A 22,144-nucleotide genomic window follows, 5' to 3' on the forward strand; every position below is an offset into this window, starting at 1 on the left:
CCATCCCATAGAAATAACGGAAGCCTTCACGAAGTTCACTTTGTCCTCAGCACTCCGCTGTCCTCCTTGCAGATAGCCAATGCCTCGTCTTCGCCAGCGAGCGATCTGATATTCCTGGTTGTTGCCATGGATGCCGCTTGAGAAGAAGGAGATGAGGAAGACTTTAAATCCAGCAACTCACTGAAACATGGACGTATTGGTGAGAACGTATCACATTGGCAGTGGGCTGCATTAACAATGGAGTCAATCCTGGACGGACCCGTAACCACAGGGAGACAATGACATATTGTATTTAACATTTCTTATTATATAAATACATTATTTTATAATTAACGCCCCTTACATTAAAAGGGATCCCGGAGCTCTGGAATTATTCTCAGGGAAAATATTCTTTAAGGATGATTGATTGGTATCGTGCAGTCTCCCGGGTGCCCTGGCGCAGGCCTTTACAGGTGATTCCCGTGGGCAACCTGCGCATCTGGACATATGATTAAGATGTTAATGATGATGATAGGGGGAGAGTGAGACTCGACGTCGGCACGTGGCCTATTTCTGTCGAACAACACCAACGCTTCTGACTAGGGCTTAATGTCTCCTTCCGAAGGGCGAAACACCATCAACCTCAGTGCATGTGAACATTTTAGAGAGATTGTCCAGGCTTTTGCCACGCCATCTAGTGATTAGAAATTGTATACCACCACCTCTCCTACCTTGCTATGGATGTCAGGGAATATTTCAATTTCAAACATTTTTCCGCCAACGGGATTCAAACCAGCTAACCACAGACCATAAATACTTGATGCCTTAGCGATCACAGCATAATAATAATAATAATAATAATAATAATAATAATAATAATAATAATAATAATAATAATAAAGTATTTATATATAATTATTACTATCTCCTTACCCATAAATTTCCTAACCACTTTTTACCCATTTTGTCAGCGTATATTATTTACAGAAATATATCTTATTATTATTATTATTATTATTATTATTGTTCACGAATATATGCTCATTCACATCAAAAGAGCAGTACAATAAAATATGTAACTGAGATAAACAAAAAGCTGAAGTTTCTCAGATTTTTTTTTTACTACTGTCAATTTTCAGAATATTATTGCGCCATAATCTAGATAATTAGCTTCCTTCTTGGTCCTTTATAAGTTCCTCTTCATTCTCGTATCCCTCTTATTCATGGGTGGTATGAATAAACATAAGTATTTAGCATGTTCTCAACCTTTCTGAACAAATACTCCACTCATTTCATTTCTTGAGACTGTACTCATGTTATGGTGGTGGTGTAGTACGAACTCACATTTTGCACAGTCTAAGAGTATATTCTCATTTGTGGTATGAGTAAAAGGGAGCACCTTTTCAGATTGACGAGTAGGCCTATATGCTCACGATATTTTGAGTATGGTTGATTGCTGTCTCGGGCATGAGTATCTACTAATGTATAACTCTAAGGAGTGAGAGATTCAACATAAATGGCTAAGATTAATATTAGGGTACCTGGTGGTAAAAGTTTTCCAAGAGACACCTGAAAATGTAAATTTTTCGAACTTTTGAAGTCTATTTTCATATTGCATATTGAAAATTGAATATATTTAGCCGAGATAAACTGGAAACAAGAGGAGGTGCTCTTAAGAACAGAGTTAAATTAAAAGTGTTTTCAAGACCAGCAAAAGGCCCTGGATTTCAATGTGGCATAGGGGACTTGGCATCCACCAAACAATCATGCCTAAGAATCTTTTTAGGTTACGGAACTCATCGTGACTAAAGCTCAAGTGACGATTAAATTGCTTCTTAATAGCACTTGGACTGATACAAAATTTGATGTTACAAAAGCAACAGGTGTTCTTGACTGCAATCATGTTAAGGTGGCTCAAATTACGGTGAAGAAATAAACGTGACTCATTCCAAGAAGTCGGCTCCACGGCTAAATGGTTAGAGTGCTGGCCTTTGGTCCAGGGAGCCATGGGTTCGATCTCCGGCCGGTTCGGGGATTCTAATTTTCATTGGTTAATTTCGATGGCTTGGGGGCTGGGTGTGTGTGTCATTTTCATCATTAGAATAGGTAGAGCACCATCGTCATAGACACGCAGGTCGCCTATAGGGCGTCAACTAGAAAGACCTGCGCCAGGCCTTTTCGGAGACCATACGCCATTACATTAAAATTCCAAGAGGAGTGAAACGAAACCATTTTTTTAATTTTTGCCATTTTCTCGGGTAGTGCATTTTTACAGTATATAAGCAATTTTAGGGCTATTATTAAGTAAAACATTAGGGTTTTGATTACTTTTAGCTGTTTGTGAAGCATCGTTATAAAATATTAGTAAAAATGAATTGTCATAATCATTGCGACCGATTCACAATTGTTGGAAATCTGTGACAACAATTCTTCCCTCCCTATATATATATTCGAACTTGGATTGGTCCAGCGGCAAGTATGTGATGTTTAGTGCCTTCGGCTACCTGCTGTTCTTCTGTGTTCGATAGTTTTTGCAAACAGGTCCTACGGTTCATTTAATTCGCATTCCATTCTGCATTAGTGCATTTTCTATTCTGTATTTCACAAGTTTTGTATCGGTTCGGTAGGGCTCAATTTTAACTCCAACAGTCCAAAGTAAAATAAAGTTTTTTCTGAAAAAATTAAAACAGTTTGCTTTCGAGTAAGGGGACGCTATTGTTTTCAAGTGCAAAGTTTGTAACGTGGAAGTTGCGCCAAAGGAAAGCTTTGCAATCGAACAACGTGTGAACAGAGACAAACATACGAGAAATCTTGAAGTACAGGGCAAAGGAAAAACATGGGAGATGCTTCTTGGATCATGCAGTAGTGCGAGTGCAGTGAACTCAGAATTTTATTTTTTATTTTTATTTTATTTTTTATCTATGTGAAGCTTCTGTTTCGGCAAACATTCCATGTAATAAATAAAAATGTATTATGAGGATCTCTGGAGAAGTACACCAGAAAGAGCCCACAAAAAAGAAAATTACAAAAATAGTATTATTGGTTTTACGTCCCACTAACTACTTTTACGATTTCTGGAGACGCCGAGGTGCCTGAATTTAGTCCCACAGAAGTTATTTTACGTGCCAGTAAATCTTCCGATACGAGGCTGACGTATTTGAACATCTTCAAATACCACCGGCCTGAGCGAGGATCGAACCTATAAAGTTGGGGTCAGATGGCCAGCGCCTCAACCGTCTGAGCCACTCAGCTTGGCGGAACAATTACATTGAATGGTGTTACGACAAGAAAATTCAAAGAATCAGAACAAATCTGGCAATAAAAACATCTCAGTCTCAATGGACGAGGCCCCGAATTCTATGGGTCACTACGTTCAGAATGAAATTTTCTTCCACCAGCTCCAGTGCTCACTAGGTGGGGAACCTGATTGAATGCTTGCGTTTATTATTGTGAACATTTTAAAATTGTGAAAGTATCATAAATTCGCTTGACAGCGACAGTGCTGCAGCCATTAAAATTTCCCATTCCTGATCTCCAACTCAGAAATGCAAGGTAAATTGCTGTATTTACGATCAAATTATGGATTTCTGCCATGTATTATCACGTTCTTGAAACAGCGGGGTTGTTCGATGACCAATCAAATAGACTTAGTGAAGTCACTTCAAAGTAAACTAAGTTGTGTGGAAGGTGTTTCATAAAATGGAAACAGTTTTTAAGAAGAACAGTGCAAGATTGCTGATATTCAGTCAGGAAAGAAGTACTACATTAATGGTGTGGAAGAAGATATTTATTGCTTCAAGTCTCCACCGGTGTCTTTAATACTGAAAGGAGATTCTCTATGTAGGCCCTTTTAGTAGACAATCGCCACTTCTTCCCATCTGAAAACGTACGGACTCGCTCTAATGTTGCATTGTGTGAAAAATAATTGCTTGTGTTGTGTACCACGTATAAAGTTTTTTGAAGTATTTTTTTCTGTTCATAAGTCATTTTAAATTGATTTTAATTTCACGAACTCATGTTTTTAAAATAATTTTAAATCCTTTTAAAGTCACTAATATCCGGGTCCTAGCGATGAGTATGCTATGAAAGCATTAACATACACGTTTAGTTAAACATGCACATTTATTTCACGTTCGCTTGCATATCATTTATCTTTTCGTTATCGAGCACGTATCTATCTTACTCCCGCTTTTAATTTGGTTTTAATTCTAAACCATCGAACTTTTTTCTGATACTTATTAACAGGATAGAATATTATGATGAAATGTTTTTGAATGTTATTGATGGAATATTTTCCATTGCCTTGACCAAGATACAACTTACCTTGCATGTAGACGGGTTGGGATGTGGAACACAGCAGTTTAAGTTATGCTGAAATATGAACAACTGACCATTGGACGACCGAACCCAACAAGGGCATCTGCTTAGCCTCAAATGATCCGCATGGCGGTGCTCTTGAATATGTACTAGGTCGAGTGAGAACCTTTTTATTCATATGAAAATGAGTAGGCCTACATGCTGGTTGGGCTGAGAGCGTACTCCAAATAAGAGCTCAAACCCATGAGTATAAACTCTAGTTCTATTCATACCACCCCATTTCTTCCACCATTAGCTCTGCTTTTATCTGATGAACTTGTTGGAGGTTCAGTACTAATCTTATCTTCATGCATACGACAAGGCGATGTTATCGGCAACATTAACCTCTACCACACAGGAAATGTTACTACTTTTGTCTAAATATTCATTACACAAGTGAATTCCTCTTTGCACGACGATTTTCGGTAAACTTCCTCTTCCCAAAATGCTTCATATGACCCATTATGCAGAAGAAGAACGCAGAGCCATCATGATGCCACACACGCGTTTAGGAATCTTCGAGGTGAGAGCATGTCCTCTTGCTGTTGTTCCACGATGTAGTGGAAATTTTCGAAGTGATAATTGCGACTTAGCCTCAGAATAGAGTGTTTTCTCAAGGGATAAATCTTGAGCTTTGACCTCTTTAGCCAAGGGAATCATCACAGAACACTTTGTAATTTTGCTTATTGTGAGGAAATTAATTTAACTAACAATGAGTCTCTGTTTGAATGACGTTATAATTGAATTGAAATTTTACGGATCTAACCACTACGCTTAGTGATTAATCTGCAGACAGATAACGCTGTGCGATACCTTTCTCAAACTAACAGTGTGGGTTGAGGTCGTGTGATAATCCTGAGACAGACAAGTGTATGCTGTCGACCTTTTCAACAGGTGCGTGGTTTTGTCCTTTTCCAATAGGAATAGACATGGATATCGGTTTGCTTTCAGTGAGCAGTTTGACACATTTGCAATAAGAGCCTTCAAAGCGGTGCCTGTGGTTAGAAATTGGAGGGACAGGTCGCGGAATGTGTGCGTTTACAAGGTATTCGAAAACCTTTCGTGTGTTCTTACACAGGTTGTATCAAAAATATACAAGTTGACGATGAAGGGAATGATGATGTCTGTAAATCCAAAATGTCTGTAAAATGTCAGGCTAAATACGGAGATATCGCCGGCCACTCAGCAAAATGGTCAGATTCAAGATACCAGGTCTGTAATTTATTGTTTCCTTATCATGTACAGTAGCTATGTACCATCACTATGCTAATTGTTCCAGGTACGGTTGGATGTCGGCACTTCATTGTCATTTCCATTTTTGTGTAATTATAATTTGGGTAGTGTTTAAGATGGTGAGTCGCCATAGTTTGATGTTATTTACGCCATTTTGAGTGTTTGAAATGAAATGGCGTATGGCTCTTAGTGCCGGGAGATCCCAGGAGTGTTTAAAGATGCTGTACAGGTCCGTGTCGAAAGGGAAGAACTTAATCCTTAGGTATAAGCGGTTACCATCGCAAGGTTTGAAATTTCTATCTCCGCAATTACAAATTTATTGCTTTTTCGGGTGGTGTTTGGAAATATAACATGGTTTTCGTTAGGAAGCAAAATTTTGATTCACCGTAGAATTAAAATGAATAATAATAATAATAATAATAATAATAATAATAATAATAATAATAATAATAATAATAATAATAATAATAATAATATGTAAGGAGACCAGTAGCGTAGAGAGTGTGTGGGGGTAGAAGTGCAATTTTTCATCAGAGGGAAGATTAAGGAGCATTGTGTCGTTTTCATGCGTAACTTTTCCGGCTCCATGGCTCAATAGTTAGCGTGCTGGCCTTTGGTCCAGAGGGTCCCGGGTTCGATTCCCGGCCGGGTCGGAGATTTTAACCTTAAATGGTTAATTCCCTTGGCTCTGGGAATGGGTGTTTGTGCTGTCCCCAGCATCCCTGCAACTCACACACCACACATAACACTATCCTCAACCACAATAACACGCAGTTACCTACACACGGTAGATGCCGCCACCCTAATCGGAGGGTCTGTCTTACAAGGGCTGCACCCGGCTAGAAATAGCCACACGAAATTAATAATGTTTAACGTGTTGTGTACGATTTTCGTCGTCCATTTCTTGCGTCCAAGGAACAGATAGTGACGGGGTAGTGATGATATTTGTGAGGCGGTGATGATATAGTCGCGACTGCAGGTTAAATGTCTTGAGGAGATTTTTGTGTGGGGCAAAAGGCGTGTTGTCCTGTTGGTGTCATTAAATACCAGAATTCTTGTTGTATTCCTGAGGGTGTCTTTGAATGGCGAGATTATATATAGTTTTGATGTTCCAATCGCAGTCTGGTCAATGAACGTCTACGTGTAGTTTTATGCAGTATAATATGTCTTTAAATTTAGTTTTAGTAACTTTGGGGAATAGCTTGCTGTAGAAAGGTTAACTAGGTCTTGTCGAGTTCAAACTGGGACGAGCACGGGTGTCGGGAAGAGATGTAGTTTATGGAGATTTCACATGTATCAAATACGAAGATTACTTGTACTTTCTGGTTTGAAAATTATATGTCTTTGAGGAATGATAAAACGTTTTGAACTTCGCATTCAGATTCTTATTAAATGCTGTCATAGTGTCATGGCATTGTAGAGGTTTAATGTGTATGGAAGTTGATTCCGTTCGGGGACTTTTGTTGTTGTTGTAATTGTTAGTGATTGTAGTGAGGAGTCGTGATGTCTGGTGGTAGTGATCGCGGCGTAGATGAGTGGTCAGATCACATCACGGGAATTGGTTCGTAAAGCAGTTGGGGCATGACAGGTTCGAATTATAGGTGCAGCTATGGCGTTCTTCATGCTAGTAGAGAACCACCTAGGTCAGCATAGGGCCACACCGCATGGAGCTTTGCGTAACGGGTGATTGGTTTGTCATTGGTCTACCCAAGGGGAACCAGGTTCGATGTCGCACGTTGTAAGTATTTGTGATACCTTAACGGCGTTTTATTTTAAGGGTGTTTGTATTTATACTCAGGATATTAGTTGGTATTTCCCCACATTTCCATTTGGAAAGCAGTTTTATAATTTGATTTAACGTTTTCAACAACATAGTGGAACAATTAGGATAATAATGAAATTAGATTAGTAATTGCATTTATTTTTTCAGGAACACTACGGACAAATGTGATTTCTCTCACGAAATGACCATCCATAAAAGAAACTAACCTAAATAATTAAATATCTTACGTAAATTCATTTCAGGAAAACCATTATTCGACTTTAATAATATTTTATCTGAGTTGAACATGCAAGTTAACATTACTTTGTGTGTAAAATAAAAAGTCGGAGGAACTTGTGATAGCTTGTTAACTTAATCCCTAGTGTCCAAAAGGCATTAACCTGTAGGTCGTTTTATTTTCCTTTTCATTGTGGAAGCTTTACTTCAAATTAATTAACATTAATTGTTATTCATTTAATACTTCGGGATTGAGAATATACATTTGAACATTCATTTTTATGATTAACATTCTAACATCATTTTGTTGGCATGGTGATGCATTAACATTTCATTTGATCTTTAATCATATGATAATTTCAGGTTGAGTTATAATTGGCCATCAGCTCTATTAGCTTAGATTATTAGTGACGATAGTCGATCCACAGTAGAACTGGAGGTCAATCCGATTCGAAAAAGGGTTCAGGTGACTGCTGGTATCCTGCGTGATATCGAGTTAGTGAACGGCCTTAACGTTTAGATGAAAGTCTAAAGCTCGAGTCTCGGGAGCTAAACTTTCCAGAATCAAATGGATAAACCCACGGTAATCGGTAGAATACGACGAAAGGACTCTCAGTTTTTTTTGCTGTTTCTTTGGAATATAATTCATTAATGATGGTTTTTCTGTTTATTTGGCCCTTCAGGCAACATTGTGAACTGGACAGGCCGTGCGACTCTGAATCTATATATATAAAATAAGAGTTTTGTCTGTACATTGCTCAGAATTTGAAAAGAATGGTATTTATGTATCGGTCATGTCCACAGTAACAAGGAAATGCACTTTTTACGTTTCCGTAATGTCTGTCTGTCTGTCTGTCTGTCTGTCTGTCTGTATGTATGTATGTTCACGCATCACTAGAAAATGGCTAAAGAGAATTAAATGAAAGTCGGTATGCAAAGTCGGGGAATAAGTCGCTACAATCTAAGCCATAAATAATTTTATTCACGCTGACAGAAATGGTAGTTTAGGGGAAGGCCTAAAATTTAATTCTTAAATATTTACGTCATTAGTGGTCCTATCTCATTGATAACTGGTATACAAAGTCGGAGAATGAGCCACTACAATCTAGGCTATAAATCATTTTATTCACGCTGAATGAAATGGTAGTTTAGGGAAAGGCCCAAAATGTAATTCTCAAATATTTATATTATTAGTGGTCCAATCGATACATACTACATCGAGCTCGATAGCTGCAGTCGCTTAAGTGCGGCCAGTATCCAGTATTCGGGAGATAATGGGTTCGAACCCCACTATCGGCAGCCCTGAAGATGGTTTTCCGTGGTTTCCCATTTTCACACAAGGCAAATGCTGGGGCTGTACCTTAATAAACGCCACGGCCGCTTTCTTCTTATTCCTAGGCCGTTCCTATCCCATCGTCGCCATAAGACCTATCTGTGTCGGTGCGACGTAAAAAAATGGCAAAAAAAGATACATACTACATAACCAAAGTTATATAGAATTAAATTTCCCACCATTTATGTCTTATACATTTTTACCGTATTGGCCATGATAACACAGATATTCATGAATTTGTATATTTTTGCTGTCCATATCGACGCCGAGCCACGAGAAAATGGGTTTACAGAATTTAATTAAAATCGGTATATAGAGTCGGGGAATACGAAACTACAGTCTAAGCTATAAACAATTTTATTCACCCTGGATGAAATTGCAGTTTAAGGAAGGCGCCTAAAATTTAATTCTTAAATACGGGTACCTATGTTTTTGGTCCTACCGAAAAGTACTCCATAACAAAAGTTCAGATAATACAATTTCCGATCATTTATGTCCTATTCAGTTTAACCGTACCGACTATGATGAGTGGTATTTCAGAGTCGGAAGAAAACTAAATGTGAAGGCCTACAATATCGAAAGCGCATAACATTGATCCACAATAACATTACATTGACCATTGTTTCCTGTGATGTTATTTGTCTCCTATGCTGCCTCTCAACTCCGATAGATGGCATTACTGCTGCGTACCAAGTATAATAGCCTGACTGAATCCGGGAAAAACTTTCTTCTTTAGCATGCTATTCCTCTGGTTGATATATTTTCTAATACAGCTGGTATGTAACACACTGGTTCTTCATAGTATTCCAGTTATTCGATCCCTACTCTGACGCGCTGTTTTGAATGAGCAGTGTGCATACTTAAGGCAGAGGCTAGTAGTAGTAGTAGTAGTAGTATGGCTTGGTCTAGAATAACAATTTAGGCCTATTCCAAGTTATAGCACGACAATTCACTAAATAACTCAAAATTCAAGCTTGAAAAGAGCCGTTTCATAAGAAAAGCTTCTTCCTCTTCACTTTTATTAAATTATACATTCATTTTATTCCAAATTATCAGTGAAGAGGGGTTTTCTCCTCTGGCTTGGAGGAAAAATTTGCCACCAAGTCAGATAGATTTTTCCACCGCCAGTGTACTGAATTGATATTTTCCGACTCATCGGGTACTCCTAGGAAACAGATTAGTAAAAGGGCATAGTTTTTGCCCTGGGAGTCTCCACTTTTCTATACCCTCCCCGCCGAAAAAAAACGAAGAGTGTTCACGAATCACGGCTGTCTGCGGCTCGGTCATTCCAGCTCTGGAACTTTGGACTGTTAGACCGGCAGTGTAGTCCTGTTCGTTAAAAGTGAGAGAATGTGTGGTGCTTCATTTGATCGAGTATATCCTATGAAAGCATTGCTTTTAATCGCGCCATTCCTACTGACGTCATTGTAATGTATGTTCATTTCAGTTAGGAAAACCACTTAGACAGTCATTCTGAGGATGTAAAAAGACAGGTGGAGAGTGAGTGTCTACCATTATAATGAAAACTCCCCAACCTGATTGTGACTGATCGTATGCAAACGGATCTACCATTACAGTGAAAATTCCTTTTTCTTATGAGAAAAGATGTTTGGTGACCTCCTCGTCGCGTTTCTAGGGTAACATTAAGAGCTATGCAATTTAATACAATCTTGCTCACAACGTGTACACTAGAATTTCGTATACAATGTAGAATTCCGTAGCGAAGCACGGGTACATCAGCTAGTATTTATATAAATCCAACTTGTCATTGTTACCCACGTCTGATTATTATTTCATCATTTTTGCTTATCTTGCTTTTTATTTAATATATCCCACATTAAGATACTCAAGCCTTTAATTTCACGTAGTCAGATCTTATTTGTTCCCGTAGTCATATCAGCAAGTGAAGCAAGTGACGAAGAACCATAAACCTCCTGACAATGAGAATGCAAGATTTACTCAGAAATGCCACCGGCTTAGCCAGGTAAAGCTTTTGATGATGTATGATTGGAATTTAAGGGTTTAACACCAGAAGACATAGTGCACTGTAAACACTAGGTCTCACCAGCAAAGGCATACTGGAATAAATACCCTTTGGTGAAAGTTACAAAATGCAGCATGGTGATTTAGGTCCAATAAAATGCGCACTTTTATCAGTTTTTTATTTTTTCAATGCAATGTGTTCTCTACGTGTCCGACTCATTGGCTGAATTGTCAGCGTTGATGCCTTCGATTCAGAAGATCCCGGGTTCTATTCCCGGCCGGGTCAGGGATTTTAATAACGTCTGATTATTTGTTCTGACCCGAGGACTGGGTGTCTGTGTTTATCCCAACACTCTCCTCTTCATTTTCAGACAACACACCACACTACCTACCACTACAGAAACACGCAATGGTGATTACAGCCCTCCTTATAGGGTTGGCGTCAGGAAGGGCACCCGGACGTAAAACATGGCAAATGTCACATGTGCAACACAGTAAATGCATGCGATCCCACCACAATGTGCGAAAAACGGAAGATTCGTGTTCTCTACATCGTAAATATTAAGCGACAGTGAAAAACACAATTTTGGTATTTCTTTTACTCTTTACGAGGGGTTTTTCATCTTAACGGCGCCATAAAACATGTCTGTGTCGGTGCGAAGTTAAGAAAATAGCATCTCAACGTGTCAATAATTCTCTCACATTCTTTAACTACTACTAAGTACATCGTGATCCGATCATTGGCAGTGTGGAAAGATTCCTGTTGCTTCTCACTGACATTCCAAAGAATGACTTCTAACCAGTCAGAGATTCCATCCTGCAACATATACCCAGAGGAGGAGCGGCTAACCAACTGCAAGAGGCAGGTCACAAACGAACATCTCCTCCAAGGCGACATTCCTGGCAGAGGAGTGGTTTTACAGGTAAAATGAAGCTGTTCAGAACATCTGAGGTCTGAATAAGTCGTTGACGGTAACCATCTTGTCTCTCCCCCTGAAACTTACCCTAGCTTACACATGCATGGTGGTTAAGGACCAATAGGATCTGAATGGTGTTAACTCCTTGAAATGACCGTAGTTTCCCCCTCCCAATTAGGGGGATGTGGAACTCAAGCTTGTAATTTGAAGTGTCGGTTGATATCGTGATAATAATCACGAAACCTGCAATTATACATGATTTCTGATATGGTGTTCATATTCACGAGACCTTAGTTTTACGTGGCTGCTGATATCGTGATCATAACCATGAATCCTTAGTTGTACATGGTTGTTGATATCGTGATCATAACAATGAAGCCTTAGTTTTACGTGGCTGTTGTTATCGTGATCACAACATGAGACCTTAGTTTTACGTGACTGTTGATATCGTGATCATAACCATGAATCCTTAGTTGTACATGGTTGTTGATATCGTGATCATAACAATGAAGCCTTAGTTTTACGTGGCTGTTGATATCGTGATCACAACATGAGACCTTAGTTTTACGTGACTGTTGATATCGTGATCATAACCATGAAGCCTTAGTTTTACGTGACTGTTGATATCGTGATCATAAGCATGAAGCCTTAGTTTTACGTGACTGTTGATATCGTGATTATAACCATGAAGCCTTAGTTTACGTGACTGTTGATATCGTGATCATAACTACGAAGCCTTAGTTTTACGTGACTGTTGATATCGTGATCATAACCACGAAGCCTTAGTTTTACGTGACTGTTGATATCGTGATCATAACCACAAAGCCTTAGTTTTACGTGACTGTTGATATCGTGATCATAACATGAGACCTTAGTTGTAGGTGACTGTTCATATCGTGATCACAACCTCGAAACCTCCAGGTTTACATATTCAGAGGTTCAGGGACATGAATTCATTTCAAAAATCACAAGCCGCTTGGTGAGAATCCTGTAACTTTTCCACTACCTCTCGTGTACGAGGTTGTAGGGAGGTGCAGGATACTAACCTATTCTAAATCCAAATTTACGATAAATAAATATTATAATAATCACATTTAGTAATAGAACATCTGGAGGTGTTCACATAGTACAGTTGGTGTTAATTATACAACTAGTAATGATATTACTGTATTTAACTATTCAATGCACGGCATAGTCTGTAGTCTGATACATCGTTTTAAAAGTGGTTTGGGCGCCTTTGGAGGGAATTTCGTGAACTAACGCGTGCTTCCCATTTGCTCCACAATGTTAATAGATTCTATTTGACATTCGTTGTTCGATGGTTGTTTGTACCGGCGGTGTTTACAGAAGAGTGAATTTAATTGAAACTCCCGATCTATGCTATTGAACCACGTCTATCCTGATCCCGTTAATCCAGATGTTCGGTTTATCAGAACTGATTATATAGATAACTTTTAAATCAAACTCATTCCTAAAAATAATCGTTTTAAGTCTAAGATGAATGATCTTCTATGTTTAAGAGGACTCCATTGGCAAAGCACATATTCTTTATTTCCATGACGATCATTCTGAAATACTCTGAAATATTTTACAATAATTTTCAGTTATTAAAATGACTAATTTTGGAATTAAATATTTGTGTTTTGTCGATGAAATTTTGTTGAGCTAAAGATATCGTTTTAAGAACGCTACTTTATTTTGCTTGTGTGCAGACGTGAACGTGAATTTTTCTTTGAAATCAAGCAATATTTCCTTTTCAATCAACAGGGTTTTTTTGTCAGTGAGGATGTTCCGTTGGTGTAGGAAAGAACATCCCCTCCCCACTGCTCTATTAACTGAAATGAGGCACATACTCCAACTGAAGTGGAATTCATACTGCGCAAACTGTATTTGCACTTATTGTTAAATTTAGATATGTCCTTTACTTTTTAATGCTAAGAGTGTTTTACATTGTGTTATTTATGCATTTTCCATAGTTCTCACTTCAGACATTTGTTTGTGTGTAAAACCTTATGGCTCGGGTTTAAACCTTTATTGAACACTCCAGCAACTGTTTACATGGCGCAAGCTATCACACATTATGTATACCACTTGCTTGATATCGTTAATAACATACACTTTTTGTATCAATGTTGATCTGGCAAATCTGTGCAAAATGGTGGTGAACTGACACATCTGTAACTGATCCTAACCAATCACGTCTTTATGATAACTTGACTGCTCTTTTCTCTAAAAATAAAATAGGCTCTTGGACCAATCAAATACGCAATTGTCTAGTGATTGATATAAGGGGGGATATAGTTTGTACGTACAGTATCATTTCATAAATATTATTATCAGAAGAGTGGCCTCTGCACGACATACAAAGACACGGTGTTGAGGTGGGCCTCACTTACTGCCTGTAGTACGGTTTTTGCATTGTACGGCGAAGCCTATACCACACTGTGCGTACATAAAATTGCTAACATATGTTTCGTAAGATACGACTAAGGGACAGTTAATTCCTAGCCGCTTGCATATGTTAACGAAAAAATAGGCGTAGCTGATTAACCCGATATAATAAGAATGCAGTGTCTGTTCGTACATTACTTTTGTTGTAGCAATTTCGAGAGGGTTGATAATATGCACGACGCGGAGACGATATGCATAATTTCTGAAAGTTTTGTCCAACTGCCCGTCTGTCTTTCATCCGTCTGGACTGAATAAACACTCCAGCTGTTAACCAATTTTCCACTAAACTTGCCAGTAGATACATCTAGAATGTCCCTGCACTTAGTTTTATCTTAGTCCATTAAGTGGAAAGTTAGAAATACCACTTTTTACCTCGAGAATACCACCTCTTAGCCAGAGAGAAGCGAACACTGAGTTCAGCGACTTCCCTCATGGGCCATCAATATTACATCGAGTTCAATTGTTGGTTTCTCACTACTAATAGCGGTTTTGTTTGGTAAGTTTACTGCCTACCTCCTACTCGTTGTGTAGAATGAAAGGCCATTCGAACTTAACATGCTCTCCAACATCTTTTACATGTGTATTGTGTCTTTTCTGATTGTTGCCTTACTGAGATCTTTGAACACCCATACTCTTGCTTGTGCCACACATGTTATTTTAAGACCTGTTTTAGTTGTGTACCATTGAAGGCGCCAGAACTAACGTTTCTTCCCAACCGTGGTGTTCTATGCCCTCTCTGAACGATCTTTTGTGGATTGATGAATTATATACTGTACTCCTTACGCTCTTCTTTCTGGAAATTTTCGACTTCCATCAACAAATCAACAGAAGCCAACATTACGAAATATTTCAACGTATTTAGATTCAGTTTCTAGTGTTCATAAAATAACAACGGCCACAAAATTATTTTCTGCGCGTGTGAACCGCTAGTTCTCTTATTGAAGTTAGCACATCGTATTTCTAGGGGCGGGTTGGTGGGTGTCTGGCGTTGACAGTGTACACACTGCTCTCCTACAAATAACACGTCCTAAGATTTATGTGGTTTTCCTTTCGAAATAATGTACCTCATGCTGGTGAGCCCATACTCGAATTTTGCCCAGTTTGAGTGCTGTGAAGATGATGCACGATGACCAGATACAGACACACTAATTGATATTACTATGAGTTGCTAAAATTCCCTCCAATCGCCATATATTTTAAAAAAACGCCGGTGTCCCACAGGAGTTCTTTAAAGAGGTGTTAAAGAAGGCACACACACCCAGTCCGAAATTAACCAGCCCAGCTGGGAATCGAACTCAGAGCCCCTTGAATTAACGCTGAAGTGGTCACGCGGCGTCTGATAGATACCACACTAGATTATTTATCTCAATGCAAGGGAACCATCAAGGCTATTGACTGGAAATTCCGTCTACCTTTCAAGTAATTATTTACAACCAACATAATGAAGCATCAGTACGCTAGTGTTAGTCTAACTCGTGTGGTGCTGTGTTATTGTTACACAAGTGTCAATGGCATTTGATAGACTCCACACGAACTTCTCCGCTACAAAGTAATGTTCCCGTTTTGAAGTATTTTCTTGAATATTAATGCAACAATTATTCTTCAGAATGTCTCAGATTGAATGGTTTCTTGCTAGAACGTAAATATTTCATATTTTTAGGGCTTAAAATGAGTGGAAAGAAGAGAAGATATAACCCTGATCGCCTAGAAGACAGAAGGATTGTTCAGAGTTTGCTTGCAGATGATGGCGATGATGAAGGTCAATGGTATAGTGATGAGGAGGAAGATGTTCTAAAAACCAGAAGGGAAATACGAACATAATAAATGAAGACGCAGACAGTAGTGCCGAAGCAGGAGAAAATGACAGTATTCATTACCTAGGGCAAAATGGAGTTTCTAAGTGGCGTAAAGCTAATCCTCCCAGAAATATTCAAACCCGGTGACAAAACATCGTAACACATTTACCTTCTGTGAAAGGTATTGCGAAGCTTGCTAAAACACCTCAATAATGCTGGGAACTCTCCTTTGATGACACAATGCTATCTACTATAGTTGAGTGCACAAACGGGAAAACTGAACAAGTTCAAAGAAACTACAGCAGGAAAGGGACGCTCGATCGACCGACATAAGTCAAATAAAAGGCCCCAATTGACGTACTTACTTGCGTCTTGCAAGGAAAAATATAACCACGCAAACACTGAGGAGATTTGGGCTAGTGATTAGACGCGTGTAGAGCTGTGCCACTTGGTTATGTCAGAGAGACGTTTTAGGTTCCTATATTTTCATCGTTAGTTGATTTTATATCAATAAATTAGATTCAGTAATTTTAAAAAGTCCTAAAATTAATTAAATCACTGTTCGAAACTTGGGATAACGTAATTGCCTCAGAAACGAAATGGTGTCTCTCAGACGCCACGCGACCTTCTATGACATAGAATTGTATGGGGCCACTGCAGGGCTAAAGGTCAGCACGCATGGAACCAGACCAATCCAATGTTGCTCCTATATAAACAATACATACGTATTAAGCCTTACACAACATCCCTAGTCCCATACGAACAATGTATACTCGCCATCTTCTTCAGAATTCTAAGCTCAGCTCCGAGTCCCTGAGGTCGATATCCAATGTTATTCCTATATAAGCTGCGAATACGTATTAGCCCTTACACCATACCTCTAGTCCCATACGAACAAATTATAGTCGCCATCTTGTTCAGTACTCCAATTTCAACTCCGAGTCCATGTGGTCGCTCTCCAAAGTTATTTCTGTATATGCAATGCATACGTATTAGTCATTACACCGCCTCCCCAATTCCATAAGTACAATGTATAATCGCCATCTTCTCCATTCCCTATTTTTGGACGGGGTCGGAAGGTGACCCGAGTGGGGGGGGGGGGATAGAGGACACTCTCGCTCCTCAAAAACTTGGTCTCTAACCTGACCCATAAGGCTCCTCCATAAGGAGCCTGTGTGGGTAGGTTAGCGTTTGTGGTGGCAAAGTTAGGTTAAGGCGTCATAATGACGTTCAAACCTCACCTAAAGGTCACCTGACCGACTGGGCTCCTCCAACGGGAACCCGTAAAGAGCTTGTATGAGGTTGGGTTAGCGTTCGTGGGCAACGTCAGGTTAACACGTCATAATGACGTCGTAACCTTACCTACACGTCGGCTAACCGATTGGGCTCCTCCAAGGGGAGCCCGTGAAGAACCACTTTGATGTTAGGTCTCGTGGTAGAAAAACATTAGGCTAACACGTCATTATGTCGTCCTACCCTCCCCTAAAGGTCGTCTAACCGATTGGAGTCCTGCAAGTGGAGCTGGTAAAGAACCTGTGTGAGGTTAGGTTAGCGTTCGTGGGCAATGTTAGGTTAAGACGCCATAATGATATCTTGACTTTACCCACAGGTCACTTGACAGATTCGACTCCTCCAAATGGAGCATTTGAGGTTAGGATAGCCCTCGTACGTAAGGTTATGACGTCTTAACCTCACCAAGTAGTCAAAAGTCCAGGTCATAGCACCCATTTTCCTGACCGACTGGCTCCTCCAAGGGGAGTCATTGAGGTTAGGATAGCCCTCGTACGTAAGGCTATGACGTTATTTGACGTCGTATTAATTTCACCTAGGGGTCATTGCACCCATTGCTTTCGAACCCGCATAGCCAGACTGCTAGACCCATTGTCTTCGAACCCTCTTTGTCCTACTTCTAAAAAATGCTGACACAGAGTGGAAAAATGCTGATTCAGCACCCATTCTTTCAGAACATACTTTGAACATACTATTATCGTGTTGTTTTCTGTACATTTCTTATAGTTTGTCGACGTTTCGAATACCTTGCAGTATTCTTTCACAAGGCGACTGAAACACCCCTACTCGATCCGTGGTAATCAGTCTTCCAGGGGCTAATTATTTTTCAATTCGCTATTTTACTGTAGTCATATGGACACCTAAGTGAGATGTGCCGAAACAGGAAAGTTTACTTCTCTTAATTCCAGGCTGTGTATACCCTGAATATAAAAATCATTGATGTTTTTGCACGCTGGCCCGGCTCAGCTCATGACGGAACGGTATTTGATGACTGTTTTACGCCAAATTTGCAAATAATGAATATCCTGACTAGTTTGTATTAGGAGATATTTGTTACCCTTGTAGGTCATATCTGCTGACTCCAGCTGATCATCCTATGATACAAGCCGAACAAAGGTATCAGAGAACGCATATAACTACAAGGAACATAATAGAGTGGTTGTTCGGAGTTTGGAAGAGGAGACTCCCGTTCTGGCAGTAGGAATGAGAGTAAAAACATGCACAACATTTCATACACCATCATTTTGTTGTTTTAATTTTCTATAACGTCCTTGTATTCTCCTATAGAGTCCAGGAGAAGCACCTTCTCTCTTTCAGATTAATTTTTGCCTCTGTTTCTTTCTTGATCCCTTTTTTCAAACAGTTCGCAACACAAAGCTATGGTAAGATCATTACTACCCCTATATAAACAAACTATGAATACTACTTCACTATATTACCACACGATATTGCCCGTGTTCAATGGCGTCCAATCCACAAGTAAGTAGTAAGTTCAAAAGGTCTCTCTTATTTTGCGCAAACACGAGTATGTGAGAAGTGACAAATTAATAACATCCTGAGATTTGCCTGACACCGTTCAGAAGATGGAAATAATGTTCATACTACCACTGCTTGCACGATCTTTAACGGAAAGGGCTTGCAACACTTCGTTAGTTAACGAGTATGTTAAACAATTTCGTGCAGCAGTAATTTGATAACGCAGCGTTAACAATTTAACAGGTCGTTAATTAATGGACCGTAAGCGTATTTTTAAAGGAACATTGATGAAACCGGCCCTTCGACTATAATAAGAGCTTCATTTCCTATTCCGTCGTAAGGCGATTTCTTGTGTTATTTTTAATGGCGTTTGTCTTCTAGAGAAACCTGGCTCAGGTCTTTCAAATAGACAGCCACGGGCATCTGCGCTCCTGTGAGGATGGTTCCCTTCATAAGATGAAGTTTAATGTGAATAAGGCACTCGCATCCAGCCTTCTAGCCAGAGATATCAACCAATGAAGGTTAAATCCCCGACCTGACCTAGAATCGAACCCGCAACCCCTTCGACCCGAGACCAGCATGCTAAACAGGTAGCTATGGAACCGGACTCTCATGGATCACTCATCAAGTCGGGATAGCACAAGAAAACTTTTGCTACGGGTGCCCAAGGTACCACTGCCCTTTAAACGACGTATGTACCTGTTACAAATCACAAACCGATAGAGATGTGCATAGTAGGTCGCCATATACATTTCCTGCAGGGGATAAGTGTCATCCGTTCCCTTTCGATTAACCGAACAATATGAATATCCTGACTACTTTGTATTAGGAGATATTTGCTACCCTTGTAGGTCGTATCTGCTGACTCCAGCCTATCATCGGTATAAGGAAAAAAGGTAGCACATGCCTGGACTAACTGCTTAAGTACAACTAAATCTATAACTAAATCTGTAACAATCTGTCTGGCCGCTACATCACCCCTTGGTGAGGAACTCCGACCGCCCTTCCCTGGGATGCAGCTACCAGACATGTCTCATGAGGCTGGAAACCGAGCCCTCATAGACCCCTTAAGATGACAATGCCCAGCTCACACGTGGGCGGATTGCCAGCTCTACATGTAGCATGCTACCTCTGCATTCTCCTGTCTTTGCTTCATTGACATCTTACTCTCCTCTAACCTAACACTACTTTCTACCTTACTCTAATCTACAACTACAGTCGGTATGATTCAGCACTTAGCTTGAGATAGGTCAGGCCTATCTCTCCCTCCCTCACCGCTACGTCACACAACTCCACCATCTTGCTTCTCCCTTTCTTTCCTAAATAACTTGGTGAACAGTTCCTTTCTCACTTACTTTACAGGTACATTTCTAGAACCCCATTATGCTTAGCACCTCATACTTATCCTTTAACACTCATAGAATATCCAATTACACACACACCCACACACACACACATACACGTATACACATTATCCACACCCACATGCTCACCACATCTTAACAATATATAATACATCGACTTTTACTACACACTTAAACAGTCCATCCTTAATACCTCGTTCTCTGCTCTTTCAGCACATTCCCTCTCTTTTTATGAGTTAATTGTCTTTAACTTACTCTACTTCTCAGACTATTTTGCTCCTTCTACCCTTCCTTCCATCACCAACTTTATACCTTTTCATGTATAAATCCTTTATGCACATACCTGCCAAATTACATCCACCCACTTCTCCTTAATACTCCTTCCTTCTTCCTATTTACCTAAACCTTAGCTTTTACTACCTAAGCCACTAGCCACCCTCTTAACTATATATTATACATAGACTTTTACACCAGACACATAAACAATCCATTCTTCATACCTCATTCTCTGTTCACTCTTTCTTTTCATAGTCCTTTCCACACTGTCTCTCTCTTCTTCTTAACATTACTACTTCTTACACGCTTCTACCCTTACATTTCACACCAGTCCTCCTCTTGGATTCCACGTAAAATTAGACGTCCCGTGGCTGTGATTACCATATCAACAGCCATGTAAAAGTACAAGCTAGCTTTTTTAATATATTTTTAACGTCGCATCGACACAGATAGCACTCATGGCGTCGATGTGATAGGAAACGGCTTTGGGGGGTGTGGAAAGGAAGCAACTGCGGCGTAGATTAAGGTGCATACCCTGGTGTCAACTGGGAAACCGCGGAAAACCACATGTAGGGCTGCAGATAGTGCGGTTACCCACTATCTCCGGAACGCAAGCTGACAGCTATGAGACCCAAGCCTCGCAACTACTTGCTCGATACAATCTAGTTTGCTTTTCCTTTTTAATTGAGTACATACACACATATATACATGCATACATACTAGTTGTAGTACACGACGTTAAGGGAACAATCACTTAGCTATGCATGATTACATTTTTGTCGGCCCCTCAGTTTCTGAGACACGCCGGTGGACATGGGCTATCATTGGCTTTTCGTGACGTAGGCTGCTCATTTCCTTGCTCCCTGAAGCCCTTCGCACTTTCATCCTTTTTGCATTAATTCAAACCAAATACCACGGCAGAACAGCCAGAAGGGCCATGGCCTACCAAGCGACCGCTGCTCAACTGCGGGTTACGAGGTGTCGTGTGGTCAGCACGACGAATCTTCTCGACAGTTATTCTTGGCTTTCTAGACCGGGGCCGTTATGTCACCGTCAGATAGCTCCTCCATTGTAATCACGTAAGCTGCTAGTTTTGCTAGTTGCTTTACGTCGCACCGACACAGATAGGTCTTATGGCGACGATGGGACAGGAAAGGGCTAGGAGTGGGAAGGAAGCGGGCGTGGCCTTAATTAAGGTACAGCCCCAGCATTTGCCTGGTGTGAAAATGGGAAACCACGGAAAACCATTTTCCGGGCTGCCGACAGTGGGGTTCGAACCTACTATCTTCCGAATACTGGATACTGGCCGCACTTAAGCGACTGCAGCTATCGAGCTCGGTTGACGTAAGCTGAGTGGACCTCGAACCAGCCCTCAGGTCCAGGTATAATTCCCTGACCGAGCCGGGAATCAAATCCGGGACCTCCGAATGAGAGGCAGGCACGCTACCCCCACAACACAGGGGTTCTTAATTTGATCTTAATTTTATCCCTTCTGGTATAAAATATAATATTAAAAAGTAGACTACAGACAGATGTACAAAACCTTTACACGCTGCTAGGATTATTTTCAAACAGTGGACTCTCATACGACCGGCAATTACATTTCTCTTATTTTTCCCTTCACCCTTAAAATATATCGAATAAAATTGTACCGAGCGAGTGGCCGCGCAGTTTGAGTCACGTAACTGTCA

Source organism: Anabrus simplex, chromosome 2 (genome assembly GCF_040414725.1).
Source record: "Anabrus simplex isolate iqAnaSimp1 chromosome 2, ASM4041472v1, whole genome shotgun sequence".
Taxonomy (NCBI): Eukaryota; Metazoa; Arthropoda; class Insecta; order Orthoptera; family Tettigoniidae; genus Anabrus; species Anabrus simplex.